Consider the following 13904-nt stretch of genomic DNA (forward strand, 5'->3'; position numbering starts at 1 on the left):
TTTGTATCATTTGCAAAATTTATTTCATTGGATTTCATAGAAACTACACAGTTGTGTTAAGCAAAAACAGAGATATTAGGCAAAAAAGGCGTATCAGAGTTCATGTACATGCAACGGTTAAATTTGAATGGAAAATCCGTTGCAGCCGCATGTGAGCTGGTGGCGCCATCTATTGCTTACTAGCGAAACTACGCGTAGTTTGTGCTGCTGCCGTTATTTCAACGCTGCTACCAAAGGAAGAGGTTTTAATTATGTTCTATAGTTTTTACCTGTTTTAAAATCAATTTCAAACAAACACCTTTTGAAAATGGTGCAAAAAACCCCCAAACCGTTAATTAAACCACTTCCACTGCCCATTTTTGTCCACGCTTGGTGACATCCCAGCCCAAAACGAACTGTGCATATTGTGTTTGATTGTGGGACTCTTTGTTCCTAAAAAAATCTGCTGTTTAAGCATAATCATTCCACCCGAAAACAACAAAGAAAAAAACCGTAACCCACAATAATGCACCCAAACGGAAGCACGACCCGTTTTGAATTTGTTTCGGGCTCAGTGAAATGTGAAGCTTCCCTTCCCGGTGAGGGATCGAACAGGAGGGACATGTAAAGCAGAAGCTTACGCTTTCGCGGTGGGAGGCGTACATGTATTGTGAAGAATGTGCATTTTCACCTTGCAGCAGTCGGTCCAGCGCAATTAGTAATTGATTTGTTTGTTGCTTCATTTGCCATACGGCGATGTGAGAGTGACAAAACGCAATCCGATTGTGTTTGTGCTACTTTGTTCCTCGTTTTCGATGGGAAACGGGAATGGCAGGCTTGTTTGACGGTCAAGTGCAGTGGCCGCACCGACGTTTCGCATTGCATCGGTCGGCAAAATTGGTTGCAATGCGTGAAAAGAAAGCACGGAGACGGTTCGGCACGTTGGCGGGCATGGGGTGACGAGGAACTTTTGCCTCGCCAGTGCCAATGTTTGTTCAAATTTCCGCAATCCGATCGTTGTGGGGTTATCGAGCGTGTCGCATAATGGGTTCAGATGGTGGGCAGAAGTGGATAAAACATTTGCTGTGGCTTTACTTTGAACCATTTGTACAATTATTGGACTTAAGTCTATTTAAAAGTGCCTGTTACAAGAACAAATTTCACGTTCAAATGGATTAGCAAATCACTTTCAGCGCACCCAACCTCTCATTCACGTGGCACACAAGTGGACAATCGAACCGTTGGGTCGTATTACAACTGAAACGGTGAAAAAACTGTCCTTCACCACATTGGCCATACGCATGGGGCATGCCAGAAGGCAGTACTGGCTTGTAGGGAAATGAGTTCGGAACAGACAAACAAACAAACAGAAAAAGGTGATACCAGAAATCTGATTCCCTTTTGGATGGATGCATTCCCTGGGACCGTAGCCCGTAGTGGATGAATTCTTTCGCGACACCTTCCCCAACCCGATTTAAATTTGAGCTCTTGAAAACAAGGGTCATTGAACTTAATTAAGCAGTCGACGTTCTAGATAACGGACATCGAAAAGAATCTGATTTTGCTGCTAAATTTAACTAAAGTATTGAAGTTTTGCGACTTATTCAAGGAGTGCTTAGTGTAATTTTAAATACTTTTACGCCAGAGGGCGCTCTCACAAGACCCTCCTTTGCCATAAAATTAGTGTATTGCTTAAATACCAACCATCCCAAATGAACCCAAATCACGCTAAATACGATACAAATCAAAGGGAAAAGAACGATTCATAAATAACCCACAACCGATTAACTCGCCTGCCCTACGGTTTACAGCACACAATCTGATCGTACTTGCCCCCAATTACTTTCAATCATTTCCATCCTCTTGGCTTGGGGGAAAAAAACCCGCCCCGAAATGGACCACACTTCCCGGCGTTGCGCATAATCATATGAATCGATCATTACCAAACAATCGGCACGTCCCTGCATTGTGCCCGCATAGCCCGCAAGCGGGAACATGCAAAGGCCATGGCTTATGCAACCCTGTGTGTCTCGTACATGCCTTTTCACCGCTCTTTCTGTGCACTTCCTTCCCATCCCGTGGTTCGGTTCGCTTCATTTACGTACAGAATCTTCACCCCTGCTGCCGCTGCCGAAAGAGGGCAATCGAAATGAAAACGAAAGGAAGCGGTTATTACTTACTTTGCGCTTACTTTGGCCGCTTGCGCCTCTTGAAAGCGAATGGTGGAATGAGGAGAAAACGGGCAAAAGGAGGACGGGACACCGAAATGTGTGTCACGAAACCCGTGGATGAAAAACTGAAGAGCCCAAAATCAAACACACTTTCCATCGCTGCGACACAGCTTCCTGTTGCGCCCACATTTGGCGCATTTATGTCATGCACTGCGCTAAAGGAAACGAACATGTCTTTTTAGGGTTCGGATTTTTGTCTGTTGTTGATCTTTCACTTTATCATCGCACGCGATTGCTTCCGTTCCGGTGCCACAGTGTGATTCACTCCGACTATGCAACGGACCGAATGTTTTTGCACGAATGGCATGTGCTGGTGGTGGACTCGGACGCTTTCGGACGACGATGGTGAGGGAAAGTGAAAAATTAACCATGACATTTAAACCAGTGGTGCCGTGTCGCTGGGTGTTTGTGTCGTGTCGTGCTCTTCCTCCTCCTGCTTTTCTAACTCCTCTACACAGCTTTGTTTTTTCCTCGCCTTGCACGCGCTGTGTTTGGGTTGCAATTTTTCAGTGTCCTTTTACGGGATGTTGGGATGTTGGTTTTGTTCGTGCCTTTTTTGCTGGTTGAAATGTTTGACAAATAACTCGACGAAATGTAATTCCCGCTTGCTTGTGTTTGATTGATCGTTGAAAGCAATCGTGCATGGAAGTGTGTAGTTTTGACAACTAGTTCGGTTTCGTGCGGGATCGTGCTGGAACATAAGCCGTGATTGTTCGGGATGGATGCCACGCTGGTTTGGAAATTGTGTCATCTTTCTGCACACAATTTACCACCCCCTGGCAGGCCTGGTTGGCCCTTGTTGCATCATTGAGAGAACGGGGAGAAAGTGACTGCGTAAAGTGGCTCATCATGTGGTCAAAGGAAGGAAGAATGGAACTGCTCGAGGGCAGGTTTTTGGAGCGCAAAAAGAAAGGTTTTTTTGGCAAATAATTACTAAAAGGCAATTTTGAAAAGGAAAAGTCTCCAGAGTCAGTTTATTCCCACACTAACACTGTTCCCAACTCATCGGTCTAACCCTTTGGATTGCCTCATAGCTGCAATTACAAAAGAAGTCGCCGTTAAAGCGTACAAATCGTTGTGTCCTTTGTTGCTTGAAGCCGTCTCGCGGCATTAAGGGTTCGTTGTACACATCCACCGCTCCGGTCCAGCGTGCGAATCGCATCAACCGCTGTCCGTGTCCGTTAGGCGGTTTACCCCTTAACCTCTACTCAGGCGGGAACACACCTAAGCCGACGGTGTCGATCGATTCGGCATTCCGATTGAAGATGAGTTGGCTAAGCGCAGGCGTAGGCGCATACATTCGTTCCCCGCGACCGGCGGTGTGAGCTTTCGCAAACCGGGCAAGCCTGGCAAAAACTATTTGCAATAATTGGGGTCACCAGTTTTATGTTTTGTCGGGGACCGGGACCGCACACGGGGGGGTTTTTGATGTGTCATGTCGTATCGCGCACACCACACACGTGTTTTGGCAGAATGGTGGCCCTTTCATGGGTGGCGGAACGGCTCTGCGCAAGACGGGGCGAAGCGCACGGGATCACTGTTGTGCGGTTGTGACATTTAACTCAAACCGAAGTTTCCTAAGCAACCGATGCCCCCCGCAACCGTGGCCTTGTGTGGAAGGTGCTTAGCGGTGATTGTCGTTGCAGTGTAGCCCGTGTTGCTCGAAATCGAAAGGATAAAAAACGGTTCCCGTAACTGCGTGCCGTACAGTTCTGGTCCTTCGAGCCGGATTGGAAGCTCGCGCTCGTTCGCTCGCTCGCTTGTCAGTCAGAGACGAACACATCGGGGTGGGTCCAATTTGTCATAAATGCTTCGTAAACGACATTATCACACTGGGACGTGTCGTGGATCTTGCATGAACTATAAAAAAGCGTAAACCTCTCGCCATCTACGTAACAGTGCGAAGGAAGTGCACATAATGCGACTTCCTTCACCCACTTCGGGTGTGTTACTAAAATACCCGATTAATACCCAAACACCAATACGGTGCTTTCGGAAGTTCCCTCCAGTTTGCAATATTGTCGCTCGTGTTTTTTTTGTCACTGCCGACAACCAAACACCAGCCAACGAGACCCAACGCCGAACGAACCAAGCGAGCAACAACTGAAGGGGTCTCCACTGGGTCATGGCTAACTGGCTGAGCGGATATTTTTATTTTTCGCTTTTCCACACCTTCCCCGCTCGCACGATCAATCGATCAACGCACCAACACACGACGAAGGTGACTTTCTTTCCCATTGGATGAGGGGAGGAGGGGGGGGGAGAGGTTTCGGGCTCAAAACTGAACCGACAAAAAAAACCTGATCCTTCTCGATTTAGCAAAATAACACTAACCGGACCCAGTGACAGGACAGGTTGACACACTCCAGTGAGAGAAGAAGAAGGGAGACGGTTGAGAGTCATTTCCGATTAATTAATAAGTGACCCGCGTAGTATAAGCGATCACGCACCGTGCACCGTGCGTGTGTCTAGCTGCCCCGAAATGGGAATGCTGTGCGAGTGTGCGTTAATAAAGGCACAAATCACGGTTCACGGTCCACCGGCTCCGGTCGAATCCGGTCCGATCGATTAGTCGGCGTAATATCGGCGTATCGATGAGATTAATCGAGTCAACGATATCCCGTTTCTTTGTTGGGGTGGTGGGCGACGGAAACGGCGGGGGCTTTGGGGAGGGCTGTTGGTGCTTGGTGCTTGCGTATTATGTAGGTGAACGAGGGAGATTAGTGTAATGCATCGTCTTGTTGATGGGTTTATTTCGGGTTACAGCATAATATCGAGCATTTGTTTTGTGCTTTGGTTGTTTGTTATTGTTTGTTTACTCTTCGAAACATGCGTTTTCTTTTGTTGTAGTTATTTATCCTTCACTCGAGCCTACTTATAAGTGTTGTCTGTTTAGGAGAAGTTTGATTAGCTTGTTTACTACTTTTTACCTTTTGTTGATGAATTTGGTTAATGATTTTTATAATTTGTTTTATCCTTTTTTTGTTCATTTCACTAACAAAAACATTCTTCTTCTTCTTCTTTTGGCTCAACAACCGTTGTCGGTCCAGGCCTGCCTATACCACTTTTGGGGTTGGCTTTCAGTGACTTTTGGATTACCCCCCATAGCAGGATAGATAGTCAGTCCTACGTATGGCGGCACGGTCTATTTGGGGCTTGAACCCATGACGGGCATGTTATTAAGTCGTACGAGTTGACGACTGTACCATGAGACCGGCCAACAAAAACAAAACAAAACATTACTTCTTTCAAATTACTTACTTTTATGAGTGATTTGCATTGTTTTAAATGTTTTGTAAATGTCCGGATGCTTATAATGTAATAATTTATGCTTTTTTTCTGATTTGTTGTTTGATTGTGTTCTCAAACGGACTATTTTCCAAATAATTTCCCATATATTTAAACTAAAACAGATCTCTTAATAGACTTTGAAGTAATGACTCCACCAATTAAGCCACTTTTGCGACTAACTCTCACTGACAGTGCATGAAATCGTTTGAAAAGTGTACTCGCCTGACACACCGTGCGACATCACCGAACAGCAGGAATTCCCGTTCGATTTCGTTCCCCTTCGTGACAGGCCCCCACTAATTTATGCCCCTACCAAGAGTGTGTCCAATCGTTGTCAAGGAATTTGGACATCACAGTTGGTTTATGTTTAGTTTTTCCGATTTGATTCGTAGGAGCTGCAGAGCTGGCGAGGTCCGTTCATGCCCACCTGGAGTGTTCTTGGTTAGGCTTTTTTTGTTGGTTTTGTTGAGAAACTATGCAGATGCAGAAACCCGATCGTACGCATTTGGTATGCGTGTCGCAAAGGGTTGTCGCGTTTTTCTTGAACCATTTAGAACTGGGCCCAGCGATCAGCGGGAACTGATGCTGCGTTAGCGAAACGCGTCCACATCTGATTCTAAAGGTGCGTTCCAAATACCGAGGCGCGTGTCCATTCGCGTGGTATCGATATCTTCGCACTGGATGTCTGGGCATGAGCGCATGGGAAGGGCACACGCTGCCTTCGATCTGTGTGCCAAACCCGCATAGAACCGTGTCTAACCGAACGCCGATAAAGGTCACGTGTCCTTTTACCTTCGCCGGGGTTTTTTTGTGTTGTTTACCCTTTTTTCCACTCGCTAGGTTTGTCCTAGTTTTTACCGGTCACAGGTTGTGCGGTGTGTGTGTGTGTACGCTGTGCACTCACCCCGTGGTAATAAAAACGTTCCGCGCAAAGTTGCAGAAAACCTCCTGCATCCCTCCCAAACAGTACGATGGGAGTGTGATAAAAGCCAAACGTGTTAGACAGTCCGCTTGTCCAACGGTTTGGATGGTAATTGGATGCTTGTACCACACACAGACACACTGGGCACTGGTTTTAGTTGTGTTTTAGTTTGTTTATTTACTTTGAAATGCAGTTAAACGCCCAGAGGGGGGAAACATTGGCTTTGCATGCTTGCAGCTAGATGATGTCAGACCTGTCAGCCCGTAGTCCAGACACGCCGTTACAGAGTGAGTGACGTCTCGTTGGGGAGGGACGTTATGCACTAAATTCGATTAATAAATCCACCGCGTGATGATCAGACTGATTTGACTCGGTAAAGCTCAGTTTCAGAGAGCTTTTATTCACCGCACACTTTGATAAACAACCAATGTTTAGAGCAGTCTGGGAAAGGGAGTGCAAAAAGCTACATAAAATCGGCAACTCTACAATACACGGGTGCCATAAAATAGCGGAAAAACGTATCGTCTGTTGCAGCATTTGAAGCGTCTCGCTTTACATTATCCTGCACTGGGAAGATAGCAAATATTCGGGATGCAATGTAAATGACAAAACGCTCCGTGCAGTGCGAGAAAAGAAGAAGCTCCCTTTTGGTTGGCCAGAGATTGAGGTCGATAAAACAGATAGTGAAAGTCTAGCCCACACAAAGGGACACGGTGGTGAAGCGTGGTGCAGCGTGGTGCTGGTTACTGAAGGTACGAAAATTGAAAATTGTCATGCAATCATTGTCTGGCGCATAGTTTTTATCGCTCTCTAGCTGTTCGTCTCGTGCTTTTTTGCTTGATAGGAAGTTCGTCGGGGACGGTGCACCGGGCGGTGTCACATTGTCATGTTTTGCTGTCAACCGCACAGGACACACAGGACACTGCACCGGAAAGCGGTTGTGTCGTGTGTGTGTGAGTGTGTGCTCGGTATCGGTGGGCGTCAGTCCACCCAATATGGTTAACCTTTCCCCGGTCGAGGTGTAAAGCTGGAAGCGTCTCCATCGTCCCGCTTGTTCGTCAAAAAATGGATGCTTTCGTGAGCATTCCTCCGGATGGCGATGACGGAGACGCGTCACGTCACGTTCCGGCCAGCAAACGGGAAAAATTTGAATAGTTCCCTTAATGCGAGTCGAGACCGTCGCGTTTGGCATATTATGCAAATTATTGGCAAGAGAAAAAAAAAAGCACGGGAGAGAAAGAAAAGGAGCAAACACGGTGAGGCAGATTATCTCCCATCGAACCGGTTCGTTATCGGGAGGTTATCGAGTTTGGGTGGAGATCACGGAATGGCTGGGAAGCGTGATGATCGGGAACGAGTAAATGAAAAATTATAATAAAATCCAGTAAATATGAAACCCATCACACCGAAAAGGGCCACCGAACACTGGATGCACTGGAAATGGATGGAAAGGATCTACCAGAACTCCAAAACTCCTTACTCCAGGGACCGAGTGTGAACCAGCACCAGCTACAAGCAAGCAGCCCTGGGCAACAAAGGACCACAGCCAGAGCAGAGCCCAGACCACAGCAAGCCAAAGCAGTGAAAGTGGAATAATGACAAGAAGCAGACGAAAGCAATAAAATTTATGATCCACTACCGTACCGCAATCGCTTCCACAGCGCGCGCTCACACAGAACTTTCAGCTCAGAGCTCGAAGCAGCAGCAGCAGCAGCAGAACGAAAGCCACCCCAAAAACCAACCCTGGGCGCCACGACCGGACGAAAAATGGGACACACAGCACTGCGAAGAAGAAACAAATGGATCGGAGCGAATGTTTTGACGCGATTTCGGAGGGGGGAACAGGCGGAGACGACAGAAAGGGATTAAGTTTCCAAGTGCAGTGGAAATGAGGAAAAGTGCATCTGGTGCGCGCGGGGACGCGCTAGGCATCGTTGTACTTTTCGGGCTGGGGAAAAGGCTACGAAATTGATTAGAGACCCGGGAGAGCTCGAGCTCCTGTCCCCGGTTGGTGACACCATTTCGCCCGGGGCTCATCGCGATCATTGACTGCAACGCCATCGTCGCCGCCGCCGCACGCCAGTCATCGTCGTCATCGGACCAATGCCATTGCCACTGTGCTCAGGGAGGGTCTGGTGATTTCGGTCGTCTGTGTAACACGAGCCCAGGGTTCGAGCTCTTTATTCGCGGACGGTTTGCTTGGGCAGACGGAGCCGTCACTCCAACAAAAAGGAAAAAAAAAAACAAGGACAAAAATGTCAACGGAAGGATGCGCGAGCTGAATTCGGGAGTGTGGAATGACAAATTCTGCAAACGCATCCTTTCGGTCTGCCCGGGACAGACCCCGGGCAGACAGGCGGGATAAAGGGGGAAGCCTGCAATTGGAACATCCGATTCATCCGTGTCGACAGCGACAGGGAGCCTTTTATTTCGCTTTCCCGCGTGGCAGGAGAGGAGAGGAGGAGTTCCATTCTGCTTGAAAGTCTCGGTCTGGCGTCACCAGCAGCAGCAGCAGCAGCAGTAGCATCACCAGCTATCGATGTCATTCTGGCAATTTAATAGCCATTTGGCCGTAGCCGTCGTCATTTAGCCCAGTGGGCACTTGGGTTTTATGACGGCCCGAAAACCCCCTTCCCGTTGACAGGGTGGCGTCTAGAGGTAGCAGGGCACAAACATCCAGACATTCCCGGGACATCCGGTGAGTGTGGTAGTTGCTCCTGGGCACTCCCTGGAGCGAATCCTTTAACGTTCGATGGTTAAAATTCTCGATTGGACCACTTTAAATTTTTACTACCAGGTTGCTGTGAGTGTGTTTTTTACTCTCACTTTTTCGACTTTATCCCAGTTTTTGGTAGAAAGTAGAAGGTAGAATGCCTGACGCTTTGCTTTGTTTACGTTGGCAAATGGGATGGCTTTTTTTTGTTGACGGGACGGAGAAATTTTACGACCGTATCGTTATGGTGCGGTGAAGGAAGTGTATGAATATTAAGTAGCGATGAGATTGGAGAAGAAGTTCTGCTTCTTCGGGTTGTGGTTACTCTGAGGCACGAATGCTGCCATTTTTGATAGTTTTGTCTGTTAGGGAGTATGAGTGCAGGAGTTTGAAGAAGTTGTGGAATGTTAGTCGTGTAATGATTTTGTTTTTGAGTCTCGATCGTATCTTCTTGGGGGGTTTGGAATTCAAGACTTCAAGTCTACAAGAAGGAACTCCCGCTGTGTCTCTGACATTCCTTCTAAATTCTATTTAGATTAAGAGTGTTCTTTCCAGTTGAAGTTGAATTTTCCACTTACAACAATTCCTAACATTGCACTTTTCAAATTGAAACGTTTTACCAGTTACACACTAAGAACCCACGCGCGCGTACATCATCATCGCTTGAAGCTAAATCGAATTTTTATCGCCATTGCCAGTGTCACTGGGCAATCGAGAAGTTCATCCAAGTCGTCATTTTGCTTGTATTTGTCTCTTTTTTCCCCCACGCACGACACAACAGTCGCTCAAGTTTCCCGAGGACATGGACGACGCTGGAAATGATGGAACATCCTTAATTTTGTATGCCATCAAAGAAGGGAAGTCCTCGGTGTGAGACACAAGAACATAAGCAAAAAGAGAACACTCAGAATGCTCATCAATACAATGTCCCGACGCCATCGTCAGCGTAATCGGCGGGTGATGTAATAAAGTTCGTCTCGGCTGCTTCCGAAGTTCTTCCGGCAACTGCGGGACATGAAACTTTGGGCACAGACAATCCGGTGGGGTGTGTGGTTGGCGATATATTTTATAACTCCATCAATCGGCCATCAATACACACACACACACACACACATGTGTGTGTAGAACGTGCAACACCCTGGACAGCTTGTTCCCGGGGCGAGCGATGAACATATAACCGCGCCACACCCACACGGTTCCCAAACCCTTCCAATCGATCAGATTGACTGATTTATCGGTCGCTTGTTGGGACCGGAGTGGCCGGAAAGAAAGGGATCGAAACACTGTACTATCATCACATGGCATCATCATTTTGTCAATCAGTCAAACTTTCGGCGCGGAGATTGGAGCGTTCGCGGACGACCGTCCGAGGAAGGATGTCTAGATTAAGGAGCTTTATTGTTGTTGTGTGTGTGTGGCTGTCTCCGATGGTCACCCGATCAGTCAATCCCGTCAATCAGTTTCTCATTGAAGCTCACACAGCGGGAACGTTGAGGAGCAGCAAACGCAAAAAGAAAGCAAGACGACGCCCATTGACTGGGAAGTTATCGTGTGTGCGCGCGGATGTACTCGACCATGCTGACGTGTGTGACGTACGGAGCGTTTCGCAAATCCATAACGAGCGGTATTTCACCAGTCTCATCAGAAAACGTCAACAAAAAACCATCAATTGGTCACGTACTGCACGTCCCGGAGCATAAAGCTGACCGTCCGAATCAAAGCGAGCGCGGCCCCATGAAACGTCATCCAATTAGTACTACACTAACACTCACCACTCTTGCCCAGAAGGTATTACTGGGTTTTGGGAGGGAGTTTAGAGCAACACTTTCATCATCGTTGGGGCGGAATTTGATTAACTTTTGCCCGGGAGAGGCGAAAATAAAGTGTATATCCCGTCTGGATATCGGGTTGAGTGGAGAGAGACAGGCAACAAAAGGAGAAAAAAGCATGCAGCATGAAATATTTCTTCAAACATCGCGTGAAAGGGAGCGGAAAAACTGCAACACACACAGCAATTGGCAAAAAAAGCGAAGGGAAAAGAGTGAAAAACGTGTAAACTTTGCTAAATCACTTGGCTTTTTTGTTGTTGGGTGGGAAATGGGGGATAGAAGAGTGAAATTTTGGCTCCTACCGAAACAAGAATAAAGCCCGATCGGGACGGGACGATAGAGGAACAAGACTGATTTTGCCTTTCTTTCTTGTGAAGAAGCAGCAGCAGCAGGAGAGCATCCTGGTCTGGCCTGGCCTGGCTGCAGGTATTGAAAACATTTATTTTCCAACCTCCACTCCACCCTCGGTTGGAAAGTTTTTCATGCTTTATTTTTGTGTGGGAAAGTGCTGCTGCTACTGCTGTTGTTAGAAGCGCCCCCCGGGGAGCCTTTTTAGCTAAATTCGAACGGAAAATCTCGTTCAGTGCACATGATGATGAAGGTAAGCTACCCGAAGGAAGGTGAAAAGCGGTCTCGGTCGGAAGGAAGGAACACGACGACGACGACCCCGAAGCAGCCAGCGAACAACTTTTGTTCGGCAAGTTTGTTGGCCTCGTTCTTTTTTGTTGTTGCTCTGCATGTTTTGTGCAGATGATTTTGTGGTTTTGGGGAATATTTTATCCTGCCGTACACACACACACACACACCGATAGCAAGCAGTTTTGGCAGACAGTGAGATGAGCCCGAGGTAAAGAATATGCATCTTTCTTGCTGTTAACATTGCACACATTAAGTAAGATGTTAAAGACTTTGTTTGGTTTTAAAAATATTGAGCAATTATTTTACTTCCAAATAAGTTGTTGCGTTTTTTGTTAGCTTCCCCCTTTTCACAAGTGTATTGAACTCGGTGTCAGAACTTTTCAGAAGGAAAAATAACTGTTAGCAACTGCTGTACCAACAGCGCAAAGGGACAGCAACGCTAAACAGGACGGTCCTTTCCCCTTGAAACGAGTACATGGGCATACAGCACACACTTACAAGTCTGGCAGGACGCAGGTTCACAGTACGAAGAGCATGCCTCTTCTTCGAGCTCTAAGCTGACAACGGGGTCGAGAAGGATCGTCTCGATCCGGCTCGGGTTGGTTCTGGGTGGACATAAATCAGTCGCCAGTAACAAGTGTACCTCGGGGCATTGTCGGGGCGGGAAGTGTTGTCTTGGAAGCTGGAAGTTGCATGCTAGAGTAGCAAAGACGTTAGTTTCACTTTCCACCCGGGAAATGGGGAACCATCTTTTGCTCGGATCAAAACGTGTGGTTCGTTTTTTCTTTCTTTCTGGATGAGCCGGTGACAAATGCTTGCCGGGGGCTTTTATAGTGGGAATCATTGATTCATGATGTAATAAATAAGGCACGAATTTGTGGCCAACTTCAGTCGTGGCGTCTAGCCGTTGGCCGTGTCTTATCACCAAAGCTCGACAGAGTATATGCGCGAGGATCATTTTCGGCTTCCAAGCAGCTACCAATGTCCTCTTGAAACTCTTAAAGAAAACCACGTGTTAATGTCTGTAAGTGTATTCGACAAGTGCCTAGACCCGTTTTTTGTTCGATCCCTTTCCTCAGCTTGTATTTCAACCCGGGAGTGAAATTGAAAATCCACTCGTTTGCGGGCACCAAGTCCGCTGTGTAAGTGCTCTCAGATCGTTTGTCGCTCGTAATGCGTAATGCGTTTGTAAGTTACCGTGTTAGAGCAGGGCGCCAGGCCCACGCCACACAGCCCAGTGCCAATTGCATCTGGCAGTCTTTCGGCGACTCCGCAACCGTGCCATAAATGGACAATCACGATCGATTGGGACACGGGAACGAAACTACTACGACGGGGCTACATGTCATCGGTTATGTTCGGTCACTGCGATCACTGCGAGACCCGCGCTGGACCGTTACAGAAAAAGGCGGCGTCCATTTAGCTGCCTTCTGCACCTCCCTAGCCCACAGAGCGCACACCTTGGGCGTGTGTATGCGCGCATCAGCTTAGGGGCGTTGGCAACTTCACCTGCGATCGGGACCACGTGATAGCGCCCTGATTTTGCGCCAACGCACCACCGCAACAACAAGGGTGTAGTACACGGGTTGGAATGGTTCGAACCACTCTGCGACCTGTGCGGGAGATGCATCCTAGCCCAGGCCTGGCCCAACTGCCCGGTTTAGAGTGCAAGACACCTGGTACGGCAGGTCATAACCGAAAGGTGCACGGGTGTGCTAGTCACTAGACCTTATCGCGTTCACACGGCAACCAAGTGGTGGCTGGGAGCTCGGTGGTTACTGTCATAAATGGGTAAAAATGACATTTAAATTAAGGCTTTCCTTACGGTGCGCGGTGGGTCAGGTTCTCGTACCCGGGTTACGTTGGTTAGCTACATTGACAAATTCATTGCGATTACGCGAATTACTTACCCCGTTGGCAGGCACGTTGGCGTGAGATTCTGTTGGCCTATGCGGCGTGGGACTCGCCCTAACCCGCCCGTGAGGGGGCAGATTTTTCATAACGCTTTAACGGAGGGAACATGAAACCCTTTAATGAAGCGTTTAATTAGGCTACTTAGTATTCGGACGTTTTGAATGCTGAGTGTCGAAGAGAGGATAGGATTGCTGGAAATATTTCCACCTCTTCCAGTTGAGTTGTTACGTGTCTTGCAAGAGATCTTCCATCTTACAGAAGCGATAAACGACATTACGAGGGAATGTCTTTGTATCATCGTTCGTCATCGTTCATCGGAATATGTGATGGCAGTGCAACGTCCCCAATCCGACTAACGACTCTTTGTTCTTCTAACACACGTCCGC

At 47.6% G+C, this 13904-nt stretch overlaps 1 protein-coding gene across 1 annotated transcript in view; it reads left to right on the forward strand.

Annotated features, from left to right (window-relative positions):
* Positions 1-13904, forward strand: part of LOC120896625 (ecdysone-induced protein 74EF-like) — a 211725-nt gene that overhangs the window by 47875 nt on the left and 149946 nt on the right.

This window comes from Anopheles arabiensis, chromosome 2, assembly GCF_016920715.1.
Source record: "Anopheles arabiensis isolate DONGOLA chromosome 2, AaraD3, whole genome shotgun sequence".
NCBI lineage: Eukaryota > Metazoa > Arthropoda > Insecta > Diptera > Culicidae > Anopheles > Anopheles arabiensis.